Below are 14,866 nucleotides of genomic sequence, written 5' to 3' on the forward strand. Positions count from 1 at the left end.
CCCCAGAACTGGTGACTATGTTGCCCTACATGACAAAGGGGCTTTGCAGATGTGATCAAGGTTACCAACCTTGAGATGGGTAGTGTATCCTGGATTATCCAGGTGGACCCATGAGTCCTTTCCTTGCTATGTTAAGGATGAAAGGAAAGGATGAGGAGAAATAAAGATGAAAAGAAAGAGATAAGAAGCTTGAGAGGGATTCCATCCACGCACGATGGGCGCCAGGAGCCAAAGAATGCAGACAGCCTCTAGAAGCTAGAAAAGACAAGGAAACAGATTGCCCTCTAGAGCTTCCAGAAAAGATATAACCCTGCCAACAAACACCAGGAGACCCGTGAGACAAAACCGTATGACAGTAAAGTCATGTGCTAAAATGGGGCAGCCGCAATCAGTAGGGCAGTTCCTCAAAAAATTAAACGTACGACCTAGCAATTCCACTTCTGCATATGTACCCAAAAGAACTGAAAGCAGGACCTGAACATATTTGTACACCAGTGTTCACGGAAGTTATTGTTCACAGCGGCCAAAATGTGGAAACAACCCAAATGTCCATCAACAGATGAATGGACCAGCAAAATGCAGTATATACATAACAGAAGGGTATCTGGCCTTAAAAAGGAAGGAAATTCTGACACATGCTAGAATATGGATGAATCTTGAGGTCATTATGCTGAGTGAAATAAGCCAGTCAAAAGATAAATACGGGCTTCCCTGGTGGCGCAGTGTTTGAGAGTCCGCCTGCTGATGCAGGGGACACGGGTTCGTGCCCCGATCTGGGAAGATCCCACATGCCGCAGAGTGGCTGGGCCCGTGAGCCATGGCCGCTGAGCCTGCGCGTCTGGAGCCTGTGCTCCGCAACGGGAGAGGCCACAACAGCGAGAGGCTCACGTACCGCAAAAAAAAAAAAAAAAAGATAAATACTCTATGAGTCCACTTCTATGAGGCACCTGGAGTAGTCCGATTCAGAAACAGAAAGTAGAATGGTGGTGCCGAGGGCTGGGGGGAGGGGAGAGTGGAGTCGGGGGTTAGTGTTTAATGGAGACAGAGTTTCAGTTTGGGAAGATGAAAAGTTCTGGAGATGGAAGGTGGTGACGGTTACACAATAATATGAATGTACTTAATGCCACCAAACAGCAGACCGAAAAATGGTTAAAATGAAATGGTATTAAAAAAAAGCTGTGTGGTTTTAAGCCACTAAATATGGATAAATCGCTACAGCAGCAATAGAAAGCAAGTACATACAGTGACCACCGCTTCTCTCCTTCCCTCCAGATCTTTCCATGGTGTCCTCTTTGAAAAGCCTCTCTTTGTATAAGAGATCAGTGCACAAGTCTACCTCAGTCAGCAAGAGAAGCAATAAACCAAGACCACAGAAAAAACCATTCCACCAAGAAGGGAGGGACCAGGTGCTCACGTCTCCTACATGTCTGGGAATAAGAGCTCACTCAGTAAAGCTTTGCTTGCTTGTATTATTATCAATCAACAAAGTCACCGTGGTGAGACCCAGGGCTTGTGAGTGGGTTGCCTATGGCTGGCCAGGCACACCCAGCCAGCAATGCAAATGCTCTTGGGAGGGGAAAGGTGGGCAGTGTGATGTTCGGGTTGGTGGGGCAATCAAATCACACCCAGCTATTTGTAATGAGGTGGATGGACCTAGAGTCTGTCATACAGAGTGAAGTAAGTCAGAAGGAGAAAAACAAATACCGTATGCTAACACATATATATGGAATTTAAGGGGAAAAAAATGTCATGAAGAACCTAGCGGTAAGACAGGAGTAAAGACACAGACCTACTAGAGCATGGACTTGAGGATATGGGGAGGGGGAAGGGTGAGCTGTGACAGAGCGAGAGAGAGGCATGGACATATATACACTACCAAACGTGAGGTAGATAGCTAGTGGGAAGCAGCCGCATAGCACAGGGATATCAGCTCAGTGCTTTGTGACCGCCTGGAGGGGTGGGATGGGGAGGGTGGGAGGGAGGGAGACGCAAGAGGGAGGAGATATGGGAACATGTGTATATGTATGGCTGATTCACTTTGTTGTAAAGCAGAAACTAACACACCATTGTAAAGCAATTATACCCCAATAAAGATGTTAAAAAAAAAAAAATCACACCCAGCCAGCCAAAACCAAGCAACTGGGACACCAGAGATCATTCTGCCCTAGAGATGACTCAGTTCATTCCCGCCCACCCCACCCCGGCTCCTATTTCACAAGTGGAGAAACTGACAACCAGAGAGTGGAAGTGACAGGCCAAGGTGACACAGCAAGATCCTCCCAGGGCTGGCTCAGGACCCGCCCACTTCCTGCTCCCAAGCCAAGGGCCCACTGTCCAAAAGGCAGGACCCAAGCCAACGGCTGAGTTTTCACAGCATCTTTAGAGGGAGGTTCAGGTTTTGTTGCGCCTGAAGCCTATATAATTTTAGGGGCCCTTTTAAGACCCTGGATGCAGAACACTTTCTTGCAAATTCGACAAAACTATATGACTTTGTGAATTCACTTGCAGGGCCTCTCCCACAGCCTTGCAAAGGCCACACGCAAGTGACTGGGGGGGTGGGGGGGGCTTCAACCTGAAGGTTAAGTTTCATTAGCTTAACACTAGTTCCACCTCTGGGCTCAGAGAGGCACCCAGTGCTGGGCTAGACTTCCTGGAGCACAGGAGGAAAAAACAAAAGTTCTGACCTGCACCGGGCTTTCCCTCTAGCTGGGGAGATAAACACAAACGAGCAATCACAGGAAAATACCCACAAAATGTTTAAGAGCCACTCCCAGGCAGAATGGAGATTAAGTCTGAGAATGAGGAAAGGGCTCTGAGAGCAGAGAGGAGGAGGCAGGAGAGGTGGGAGGCGTGGTGTCTAGGAAAGCGGCTTCTCTCTGATGGATGGGCCTTGGCGAACCCAAGGCTCCCCTGGGCATCTCTCCCTCATCTGTTAAATGAGCGAGCCTGCAAGGGATCCGTGGTTGTCAATTTGTGCTGCCCAGGACCTGGGGCTCCCTGGAGGTTTTGTAGTTCACAAACATTTATTTTGTTGTGGGGAGGGGAGAGGTGAGGCCACAAAAGAGACTCTCCCACTTAAATTTTGTTTTAAATGGAAAAACAGGAAACCTGGCAACAAGGGTCCTACATTCCCACGTGGTGGCACACAGCTAGGGCTGCAGCAGCTGCCCATTCATCCAGGATGCCTGTTTCGGCTGCCCACTGTCCCCACCAGGGCAGTCCCTGCAGGTACCGATATTTGTAATGAAAGGAACAGATGTTCATCCAGGGCCCTGCCAGGTAAGAGGTGGGGAGAGGGGTGGCGCACAAGACTAAAGACCTAAAGGCAGCAGGGAGTCCCTGGGCCTCTGCAGTCCTGGGGCCTGTTCAAAGCCTTTGGAAAGGCCTAGTCCCTTCAAACCTAGAAGACCTGACAGAGTATATACCCCAGCTCCTGGAAGCCCCAGGAAATCTCTCCTTCAAATAGCACTTATCAAGGGCTGCTCTTCTAATGGTGACCAAGTCCCCAGCCAGTCTTATTCAGCTGGAAGCTGAAAAGAAATCCCCAACAGAATCTGCAGATCACCCTGGAGGAGAAGATGCTCTTTCAGATCTCAGGTGGGGCTGATCACTGTGCAGGCGGGATGCTAAAGCCTGCCAACCCGCCCTGGGCTGTGCCATGGCAAGAAAATGGAAGGTCCCTGGAGGTCTCTGTGTGATGGAAAGAATGCAGGAAATGCATGTCTGTAGCTCAGTCAAGCCAATACCTCAGCACTTTCCATCCTCAGAACTTCTGCTCAAACAGTCCCTCTACCTGGTCTGTCCTCCTATCTCCTTTGTGCCTTCCTTAAGCCTAAGTCAATTCTGGCTTTCCTTTTAGCCAGATGGAGCCCCACTTCTTTCAGGAAGCCCACCCTGATCTCTCCACCCACAACGATGATCTCCCTTTCTGGAACTTACCAGCACTTGGCCTAAAATGTTTTCTATGTCTTCTTAGTGCTCTAATAATACTCCCCCTTTTCCAGTACCCATGACAGGTATTAATACATATATTACCGCATTATATATCACCTCATTAACCTTTGAAATGATCCTGCAAGAGAGGTATTATCACCTCAAGGGAACTAAGGCTCAGGGATAATTCTTGACAAGCAAGGATCACACACCGGACTAGTCCCCAAGGCAGAATTACTTTTTCTAGGCCTCCCAGTGAGACAGTCAGTGCCCGGGCTATAGGACAGGCCTCTTCTCTCCTCCTCCACTGGCCAGTATGGGGCAGGGCACAGCAAGGTCCCTGACACACACCAACAGGACACCAGTGTACCCTGATTCATCTCTTTCACACCCTGGTGGCACCTGTCCCAATGACCTCTTCAGTCAGAGCTTCTGGTACAGAGGCTCCAGGAATTCTGGGGGCAGAAAGGACTGATCTAAGACATTCCCTCTCTCCCTCCCACGACAAGGTAGAACCTCAAGTTATGTGAGAGGGCGTATGAACATCCCCGACTCTGCTGGGGCACTGCCTCACCTCTGAGGTGTGGGTCACAGATGCCATCAGGCCCCAGGAGCAAGCCAGTGAGCCCCAGGGCCGCATTCCACCAACCCTGACCCTCCTTTCCCAGGCACTGAACAAAAAGCCCATAGAAAGTGCTGTTAAACATTTAACTCCTCACTCACACCCATGAATTAGGAATAGCTGGAGCCCATGTCAATCATTAGCCAGACAGTGCCTCAGACACTGCCCTCCGAGGGCTGGCACCTGGGGAGACCCAGCCTGGAGAAGCTCCGGGCAAAGCAGGCTGGAGAGTGGCCACGGACCAGTGTCCAGGCCTGACCAAGGGGTTGAACTTGAGCAAGCAGGCTCAGAAAGACACCTCTTAGAAATAAAGCCAGGCCTTCCCTGGTGATGCAGTGGTTAAGAATCCGCCTGCCAATGCAGGGGACACGGGTTTGAGCCCTGGTCCGGGAAGATCCCACATGCCGCGGAGCAACGAAGCCCATGCGCCACAACTACTGAGCCTGAGCTCTAGATCCCTCAAGCCACAACTACTGAGCCCGCATGCCACAACTACTGAAGCCTGTGCGCACCTAGAGCCCGTGCTCTGCAACAAGAGAAGCCACCGCAGTGGGAAGCCCGCGCACCGCAACGAGGAGTAGCCCCCGCTCGCCGCAACTAGATAAAGCCCGCACGCAAAAACGAAGATCCAATGCAGCCAAAAATAATAAATAAATAAATAAAATACATAAAAATTATTTTAAAAAATAAAAATAATAAAGCCAATTCCCAGTGCACTGGCATTTGGATTACACAGGAATCCTACAATATCAGGGCTGGAAGGGGCCTTCAGGAGTTTCTTTGACTCAACCAGCTTGTTTTACTGAGGTGAGAGCCAAGGCCTAGAGAGCAAGGCCTGCCTGGGCTCTCAGGATCGGCTGGGGCAGGACAAAGACTCAAGTCATGTTTCTCGACCTCCCGGCCGATGCATCGCGGCCCAGGCTGGCTCCCTGCCACTCACGCTTCTGGGCGCCATTCCACCTTCCTGGGCTGGAGAATGGACTTGGAAATGCAAAGGCTACCCTGGGAAAGACAGAATGAGAAAATGACTCTGCTGCCTCCTAATAAAGCCCATATCACCAAGCCACAGAGAAAGCAGCCTCTGCCCAGGGAAGCCTCTGGGACACTGCTTCTCTCCAGGTTCACCCCCATGAGTTAACAAGAGCAGAGAGCCGGGGTTGGCAGCCTCTTGTTTTGATCTCTCCAGGGTGTCAGGAGCCGCGCTGACCAACAGCCCAGCTCAGTTCAGGGTTCAAATGGCCTCTGTCCCCAAGCTCTCCTGGAAATAGACAATCATGTGTCACACCTGGAGTTGATGAAGGTAAGTCGGGAGAAGGAAGCACAGTTAGACTCTCTCCATCCCAAAGCTGGGTCTTGGAGGGACACCCGCCCCCGCATCCCGAGGGCCCTCTAAGATCAGGAGGTGACTCCAAGTGGCAGAACGAATGGCTGCCAGACCTGACTATTGGGAATGGCCTGGAAGCAGCGAGACTCTCAGAGCATGAGAAAAGTAGCAGCAGCAACTTGCCCTCAGGATCGGAGGCTGCCGCCCCCTGCACTTCCTGCTGGCTTGCCCCTGTCACAAGATACCATTCCTACTTCCTAACCCGAGGAAGGCTGGCTTAGCCAGTGGCAAAACCGACAAGCACAGGAGTAGTTTCAGACTGAGGACACCAGTGGGTGGTGTTCCAGAAACTTCAGTCGTCACCCCCCTCAGTCATCTGCCCCCTCTTGCTTCCATGACAGAACACTACCCGCAGCCTGGCACATGGCAGCCCCAAACAAGGACTATGTTTCCAGGCCTCCCTGGCAGCAAGGCAGGGCCCTGTCAGGGAGTCAGCTGTCCTGGGCCTTGCAGGTAAGGGAAGCACCCAGAGCAACACTGCCCAAGTGTGGTCCCCAGACTGGTCGAATCAGCACAACCTGGGTGCCTGTCATAAAGGAAATTTCTCGGGCCTCACCACAGACCCCCTAAATCAGAACCTTTAGGGGTGGGGCCCAGGAATCCGTGTTTTAACAAACCTTGCCAGTTATTCTTAAACATGCTCAAGGTTGTAAACCAAAGCCCTGAAGAATGCTGGGAGCAAATTTTCATAAGAAGCCTCGTGCCTGGACAACCTCATGGAACAGACACTTATTAACTCTGGACTCCAATTTCTGGAGATCGAGAAACTCCTCTCTTAAATCATGGCCAAACCTGAATCCTAATGCAAGTGGGTGGGGAAGAGGAAGGAAGAGGAATGATGAGAAACTTAACCCAGACAGCAGAAATCAGGAAAGAAACAACATCCAATTATAGTAAATAATAAACAGAAAACAAGACACAAGAAATAAAATCAAGACTATCTGGTATGCAAACAGTCTGAATTCTCTACCAAAGACAGAAATGACCAAATTCGGTTTGTTGCTATTATCACTGCCTTCTGCCATGTCCCCGAACCCCAGTCACGTGCTGATTACAAGAGAAACACTTTTTTTTTTAAACGAGAAAGAAAAGTTAAAAATTAAGGCAAAGACATACTAGGTAAACACAAAGACAAACCAGAAGTGGAAATATTAATATTAAAAACATGTTGAGGACTTTCCAATAATCCTGCCTCTGCAAACTGAGGGTTTTTCCCAACCATTTCTCAGCCATCTGGAAACACAAGACTTGGAAAACTACCCCCTAGGAATCCATGGTACAACAGGGCTTAGGCCATTCTAGTCCCTTGAAATAGTTTATGTGACTTAAAACACAAGCACAGAAACGAGTGTAAAACTTGTGGCCCAAGTCTTTATACCTGACATTTGGCCCTGGGACATTTTTGTGTACTGTTTTGTCATATCCCTTGGGGAAAACAGAAAGTACGCCTTGCCGCTTCAGATGAGGAAGGAAATGTAATTGCGAGTCACAGCTGTCCACCTCCTTGGACCTAAGGGATGGGGGGGAACCAAACACAAAGGCAGAGGAGTGGTACTCAGGCCCATCCCTGGGCGTTGCAGACAGATCTCCTTTTATCCATCCCTCCTAAAACCTGGCTATCATGGGGGCCACTGGAACAGGCAAAGAGGGGGAGCTCACAGTAATCCTGACTCAGAAGCAAGCTGGGGCAGTCTGATTACTACCTGCTCTGCATGAGTCTGAGTGGAAACTAAAGGATGCGGCTTACCCCCTCCCTGACTGACGCCTGCCTCCAAATTTCTGAGGCTTTCACTTACTGTCCTATAAAATGCACTTAGTTACTAATTTTAGGACTGTAAAGAAGAAGGGATTCTCCCAGACTCTTGGCGATATATGCTCCTAAAAGAGTTAATACAGAATTTAAGGCCAAAGGCCAAAAGCATTGAATAAGCAAAAGACAAAAGGTACAATCCACAAAGGTAAGCTTGATAAACCTGTATACACCAAACATGCATGCCAAATTCATAAATCCAAGACAAATATAAGTTGAGCTTGACTCAGAAAAAAGATTCAATAAGCAGGGATGCAGAGGGCAACCTCAAGATCACAGATATATCTGAAGTCTGTATCCCACAGAGAGTACACGTCCATGAAACCTTTTCACATTGATTGTGTAGCTGGCCACAAAGAAAATCTTAATACAGTCCAACAAGAGATTTTGCTGAGCACATTCACTCAATAAAACTAGCAGTCAACATTAAAATATGAACATATACCCCCCACAAAACTTACTCAAAAATTCAGGACGTTGCCTTCTAAAAAATTCTTGGATCAAAACTGATCTACAGAGTACTAGAAAGCAATGGAAAGGTGAGCATTTCATACAAAGGCCCATTGGCTAGAGTTGTACTCAGAGGAAAACGCTGAGCTTTATATACTTTTTTAATTAAAATAAAACACTAAAAATAAATGAACCAATTTAGATGTTAAAAGTAGAGCAACAGGGCTTCCCTGGTGGCGCAGTGGTTGGGGGTCTGCCTGCCGATGCAGGGCACGCAGGTTCGTGTCCTGGTCCGGGAGGATCCCACATGCCGCGGAGTGGCTGGGCCCGTGAGCCATGGCCGCTGAGCCTGCGCGTCAGGAGCCTGTGCTCTGCAGCGGGAGAGGTCACAACAGTGAGAGGCCCGCGTACCACACAAAAAAATAATAAAAATAAATAAAATAGAAGTAGAGCAACAAAATAAGCCAGAAGTAAAAAGAAATGAGTAACAATAAAGGTTGAAATGAATGACCAACAAACAGAAAAAAAAGGTAGGAATAAAAAAAATTATTTACAAATAATTTCCAAATTATATGACATATATTTTATGAGATATATATATATCTCCAGCATATCCAATTAGAATCCTATTCTTAATATCTAATGAAGACATTCTACATCACAAGGCCTGTAATCTGTCCCTGATTTGGAAAACTTAATATCATAAAAATGTGAACTCTTCCTTATAAATAAAACATTCAGTGACATTCCAAACAGGATTTTATAGATTGTTTACTCCAACACCATTTCAAACTATAAAAACAGTCAACAGTCTCCATACCCAGCAATGGGGGAAAGGTTGAATAAATTACTTTACATCTATACTACAGAACAGGCAGGGGACAACCTAGGGCGGGTAGGGGTGGCCTCTGCTTTTGTGCTCCCAGCACAGGGCTAGGCAAACAGTGGATACTCACTAACACTGAGTTCAATAGAAATATCCCTTGTCACCCGCTTCCTAAAATAGCCGTGACCTTTTAGGTGGACACAGCAAGCTGATGTCTGCTATCACCAGCCCCCCACATACACACCTTTTCCCCCAGGGATGCCACTCCCCAGGCTTAATCTGCCATATACTCCCTCTGGCTCCCTGTTATCAGCCTCTGAGTTTCTCCTCGTCCCTCACGCTGTCCTCTAAGCCAGTCTCTCCCCAGCTACAGCTGTAAGAGGCTGGGGGCTCCTGACTTCCCTCTCAATTTCAGGAGTGATTCCTCCCCCTTTTTTTCTGCTAAGGCAGTGGGACCTTCAGGAGCACAAGCCCCTGGAAGACTAGACACTCAGAGATCACAGAACCAGGAGTCAGCTACCTGCCATCTGCACACTCCACCCCCAGCTTCAAGATTCCTCGCAGGCACACAACGAAGATATCAACACTGCCATTACCACCCCCTAACTGATCTCAAACCCCTTTTGCAAACATCACCTCACCAGATTGTGCAAACCACCACATGAGGTAGGCATTTTACCACCCAGAACTCTGGGACTCTGTGTGGCTATGTGGCTTGTCCCAGGATACCAAGCACGGATGAGAACTCTGTCTCCTCACCCCTCCATTGGCCTCACCTGTTACTTTCTCACATCAGGAGCAAAGCCAGCTGTGGTTCAAGTCACTGTACATGTTGCACTGTCAGGATTCTCCCAAATACAAACCACCACGTCAAATCAGACCTTTATTTCATGGGGTACCCGGGCTCAGGGTCAGTAGGCTTAATATGGTATGGTTTCAGGGTTATTAGAAAGCACCATGAATTTCACAACTCCTTTTAAAAATGCAAATTCCCAACAAGGAAACTTTGGTGTCTTCATTTCCCCTAAGAGCTTTTCTATTTAGGTAGCCCTCAGATTCCTGATGTTCTGCAGGCAATGGGCTCACAGGGTGCTGAGGAGAAAAACTCAGAGAAACCTGAGTCTGTTTGCTTGGCTGTGATTGTAAAATACACCTATACACAGAATCTTCCTCCAGTGGTCCCCATGGGGCAAGTATCAGGGACTTGCTTCAGGCTTAGCGGGAGGGAAAAGACGGCAGCTGAGAAGAGGAAGGAGCAGGAAGGAAGGGGAGCTCCACAAAGACCCTGGGTCCTCTGAACATCCAGCACTCGGCACAGATTTCATTTCTACATTCACCTCCTGCCCACACAGGGTTTCCCCTCCCCGCCCAAGTGAATTCCCAAGAAAAACCCACACTCACCTATTCTGGCTCAATTCTCACTCCTACCACCTCAAACTACCCATCCTCCCAAAATCACGTGGCCAAGGCATCACTAATGGATCTTAGGTGCAGCAATCCAGGATGAGCCCTGACTACCATCCTTGCCCTGGAGACATAAAGGAGTCCAAGGCGACTCCCACTTGGCCTCTCAGCCAGTTCCTAGGCCCACCTCTCAGTCTGGACTCACTTCCATCTCACTCTCCCAAGTTGTTGGGTTTTTTTGGCCTATCCAAATTCAGCTTCCAAAGTCAAACATTTTAAGAACAGGGAAACTTTACTTCCCTGGCCTGCCTCTTTCACTTAGCTAATATCTACTGAGTACCGACATTCAGCAAGGTCCCTTCTGGATGCTGTGAGACCAAGAGACGAGTGAGAAATACCCCCCACCCTCCAGACACAGAAGACGGGGCAGAGAGAAGACTTGTGGCCATATAATTATTACTCCAAGGCGAGTTTTGAGAAGTGATACCAAAAGAGTGGAGGAGGGCTGCATGGGCTCACAGCATGTCTTGTCCCTTCCTGCTCCAGGCACCTGGATGGCTCCCAGGAGGGTGGTGAATAACACGCAGAACTGGGAGAAGGAGGGCAGAGCAGCATGAGCTATGACAGAGGAACAGGTCAGAAGGAGAGTAATTCAACTCGGCCCTTCAGGGCACGAAGGGAGTGACAGCTATTGTTATTATTACTGTTGACTCTTCCAGATGATTACTCATGCGCCAGGCCCTGCTGTAAGCTTTACGTCTATCCTGCGCCACAGGGGTATGGTGCACCAGTCACCACCTGTTCAGATCAGTGCCTGAGCTGTATGGTTATTAAGTATATTAACTCATTTAATCCTCACCATAACCCTGTGAGGTAGGTATTATTACTACCCCCACTTTAAAGATGAGGAAATGAAGGCATAGAGACCAGTAAGAGGTGAGATTCGGGAGGGATGCAGGAGCCCAAGGTAGTGAGCACCCCACGCCAGGGCAACAAATAGCCCTGGCACCTCACCTGGCCTCTCCTGGCAGGGAACACCCAGTAGCATGAAGAGTGCCTTGAGGGAAGGGGCCCTGTTAATCCTCCTGGAATCCCCAACAACTGACTGAAACAAGGAAGGAATGGAGGAGTATAATGAGAGCCAGTCCGGGGTGGGGGGGAGCAAGATAGCACGCCCTACCTGTCCAGCTCCTGGACTCAGCCTGGCACTGCCCTGTAAACTTTTGTCCCTGCCGTGGGGCAGGGCAGAGGCTCACCCCTCACAGGGCCACTCCATGCCCAGGTCAAAGCAGCAGGGAGCAAAGTGACGGCAGGGAGGGAAGGCAGAGCGGCGGGCTACCACAGATCCCCCAGGTCTGTCCTAAAACACCCAATCTCCGAAGAAAGGTCACTGATTAGAGGGGCAGGGACAGAAATGTGCCAGGCAAACTGTTCCCAGCTTGGGCTAGAACTGTCTAGCTTAGCTTCTCCCCAAAGTCGCAAGCTGATGAACTGCACAGCTCTCCTTCAGGCCAACAGATGCGTTTCTACATTTTTAAATCTTCAGGGGACTGGGTAGAGCCCAGCGGGAGGTAAAAGTCAAGAATCCCTCCTTGAAACTGTAGCTCAAGGTTGAAATGGAGGAAAGGCAGCGAAGGTAAACACACAGGTGAACACAGCACCTGGGATAGATCCCGCATTCTCTCAAACAGAGTGCCTTGCAAATCAACTCCAACTAGCAGCTCCCAGGAATTTCCGTCTTTCCAGTTCCGGAGGAAAGTTCCTGAAGGCAGCCTCCTCTGCTAGCTCTCCTCAACATAAGCCCTTCCCAGAAGGGTACACACACTCCCGAGAACTCAACGGGGTCAGAGGGGCCGTGGCCACCGGCCATCCCCACACCAGCCAGTCGCCTTCTTGTCGCAGGTTCACCCGGTCCCAATCCGGCCCAGGCCCTGAGCCCCAGACTCCGGCGGAGCAGCACGATCACGTGGCCCTGGCCACTGTGGGCCCCGCCTGTGCACCCCCCACCCCACAGGGAGGGCTCCCCGCCGTTGACCGAGCTGGGCAGCCAGGCTGACTCAGCCCGTCCGGGACCAGCCCGACACCTGCCCCCTTACGGTTACACGCCGTGTAACCAGGAAGCCGCAGGGCCGGACCGGGAGGGGGCGAGGAACAGTCCGGGGCCTTCCGGCGGGGGCCGCGTAACCCTGCCACCGCCCCGTCCCTTGCCCCCAGCAGGCCGGGGAACCCTCACTCACCTAGCCACTGGCCACCGGGGTGGGGGACCGCGAGGGGCGAACGGGGACGCGGGCAGCAGCGGCTCTCTCTGCGGGCGTCCCAGGCGCGGCACCTCGGACCAGCCTCGAGTTATGTCCCACTCCCGCTCTCGGGGCTCGCTGGGCACTCGGGACCCGCGAGCTGCTCAGCAGTCAGGGAGGGTCTGGAGGAGGAGCCGTTGGGCGGAAAACTCCCCTCTCCCGCCGCCCCAACGCGCCCCGGGGCGGAGCCGCGTGCGCCAGGGCGGGGCGGGCCCTAGGGGCGTGGTCTGCTCTCGGCCCCGCCCCCAGGTTAGGGCTGCCCTGGGCCCGCAGGCTGCGAGCATCCTCCCCGAGCAGGGGAAGGAAGCTAAAGGGCCTTCTGTCGCGGGAGGAGGATACAGCAGTCGCCTGGAGGTAGGCGAGGAGCCAGTTCTCCCCACCGCCTCCCGCGACCGGTCCTGCCCTGCGCCGCACTCGTGGGGAGGGGATTTACCCAAGCCCCCTCCAGCCCAGTGTACCTTACTTAGTGACTGTGTACATTAAAAAGGTGACCCTCTCTACGTTAAAAAGGTGACATAACAGTATGGAAATGGAGATGGGGGTGGGAGAGTAGCTTTGTAGTGCAGAAACCGCGACCACCTACCTTAGCCAGATGATCAAGGTCAACATCAAGAATGTTAAATCAACAGTGATAGTATGTACCGATTGTGGTCTTCCTCACAAGTACACATAATCACAGTTTAATCGTGAGAAAAACATGAGACAAATCCCAGTTCAGGGATATTTTACGGAAAACTTGACCAGTACTCCTCAAAATTGTCAAGGGCATCAAAACCAAGGAAAGTCTGAGACACACACTGTCACAGCCAAGAGAAGCCTGAGGAGATGCGAAAACTAAATGTAACGTGGTATCCTGGATGGGATCCTGGAAAAAGGGCATTAGCTAAAAACTAAGGACATCTGAATAAAGTATGGAGTTTAATTAATAATAACGCATCAATATTGGCTCATTCGTTGTAGTAAAACACCATGCTAATAAAAGATAGTAATAGCAGAAACTGGAGTTTATGAGAACTCTATTTGAACTTTTTTGTAAATCTAAAACTATTCTAAAAAATAAAGTTTATTTTTTTGAAAAAAGGACACCTACGCAATATATGAATATATTTATTTATATTGATATTATATATTAAATATTTTTAAAAAACAGATTCACTCTTCATTCCTCCAGCCCACTTTTAGGCTTGGCTTTCCTACATTACGTAGATGTACTGTCTACAAAACGGTGTTGCTGTATTTTTCTGCAACGCGCTTTTTTACTCACTAGATCTTGGAGGGTCTTTGCATGCAAGCGCACCTGGATCAACTTGGTTCTTCCTAAACACTGCATAATACTAGCAGTCTTGTGCGTCACCATTCTTAATTACTTAGCTCTTTACGAAAGGACTTTTAGATTGTTGCCCGTTTGAGGCTGTTCAAAAAAAAAAAAAAAACTGTTGGTCTAGCTTGCGTTTTAATAGTGCAAGGAGCGGGACTGGGCAGGGTGCGGTGGGCTGCAGAGGAGGCCAGCGTGCGGGGGCTGGACGCAAGCCGTGCCCTGCGGCAGCCTTGGCCGCAGCCCAGCTACGGACCCTGGGGATCCAGTCATCTTCCGCAGCCTCTCCAACACCCCTACCTCCCCCAAGGCGCGGCTCTTTCTCGGGACTGGACTGCATTTTTTGGAGATGACTGGGCGGGGGAGGATGAAACTCAGGCCAAAGGCTCGGGAGCTGCTCGGAGGAAACGCGCCCCGGAGCTGAAGAAGAGCGGAGGGTCAGAGGCACAAGGCGTCTCTCCCAGGGTTGTTGTTACTCGGGTGGGGACGCCTGCGGCGGCACAGGAGCAGGCGCCAGTGTGAAGCCCCCGACCGAACTGGCGGCGTTCCGGGGGGCTTCTGTTACCGGGCGCTCTCTCTGGGCTGGGGGTTTCGTCCGGGAAGGTCACCTGGCACTCACCCAGCCCTTTCTTTTGCCTTAACACCCTGCACCCACGCCCTGCAGCGTTCCCTGCTGCCCCGCAGCAGCAAAAGCGAGCTTCTTTGAATGGCTCATTTTTCTCGTGGCTGAGCGAACGCTTCTTGAAATACCACTTTAAAAGATAATAAACAAATCATTTAGGGTGGAATTCCTTCTATTTGTAGCACAAACTTTTCTGCCTTGGA

At 50.2% G+C, this 14,866-nt stretch overlaps 1 protein-coding gene across 1 annotated transcript in view; it reads right to left on the reverse strand.

Annotated features, from left to right (window-relative positions):
• ANXA11 (annexin A11) overlaps nt 1-13,043 on the reverse strand; it is a 40,866-nt gene extending 27,823 nt beyond the window's left edge. The window contains exon 1 of the mRNA XM_079899596.1: nt 12,667-13,043. The gene's annotated coding sequence lies outside the window, so the exon portion shown is untranslated. The remainder of the gene's footprint in view (nt 1-12,666) is intronic.
• Nucleotides 13,044-14,866: the final 1,823 nt, after the last annotated feature.

Source organism: Stenella coeruleoalba (assembly GCF_951394435.1).
Source record: "Stenella coeruleoalba genome assembly, chromosome: 16".
Lineage (NCBI taxonomy): Eukaryota > Metazoa > Chordata > Mammalia > Artiodactyla > Delphinidae > Stenella > Stenella coeruleoalba.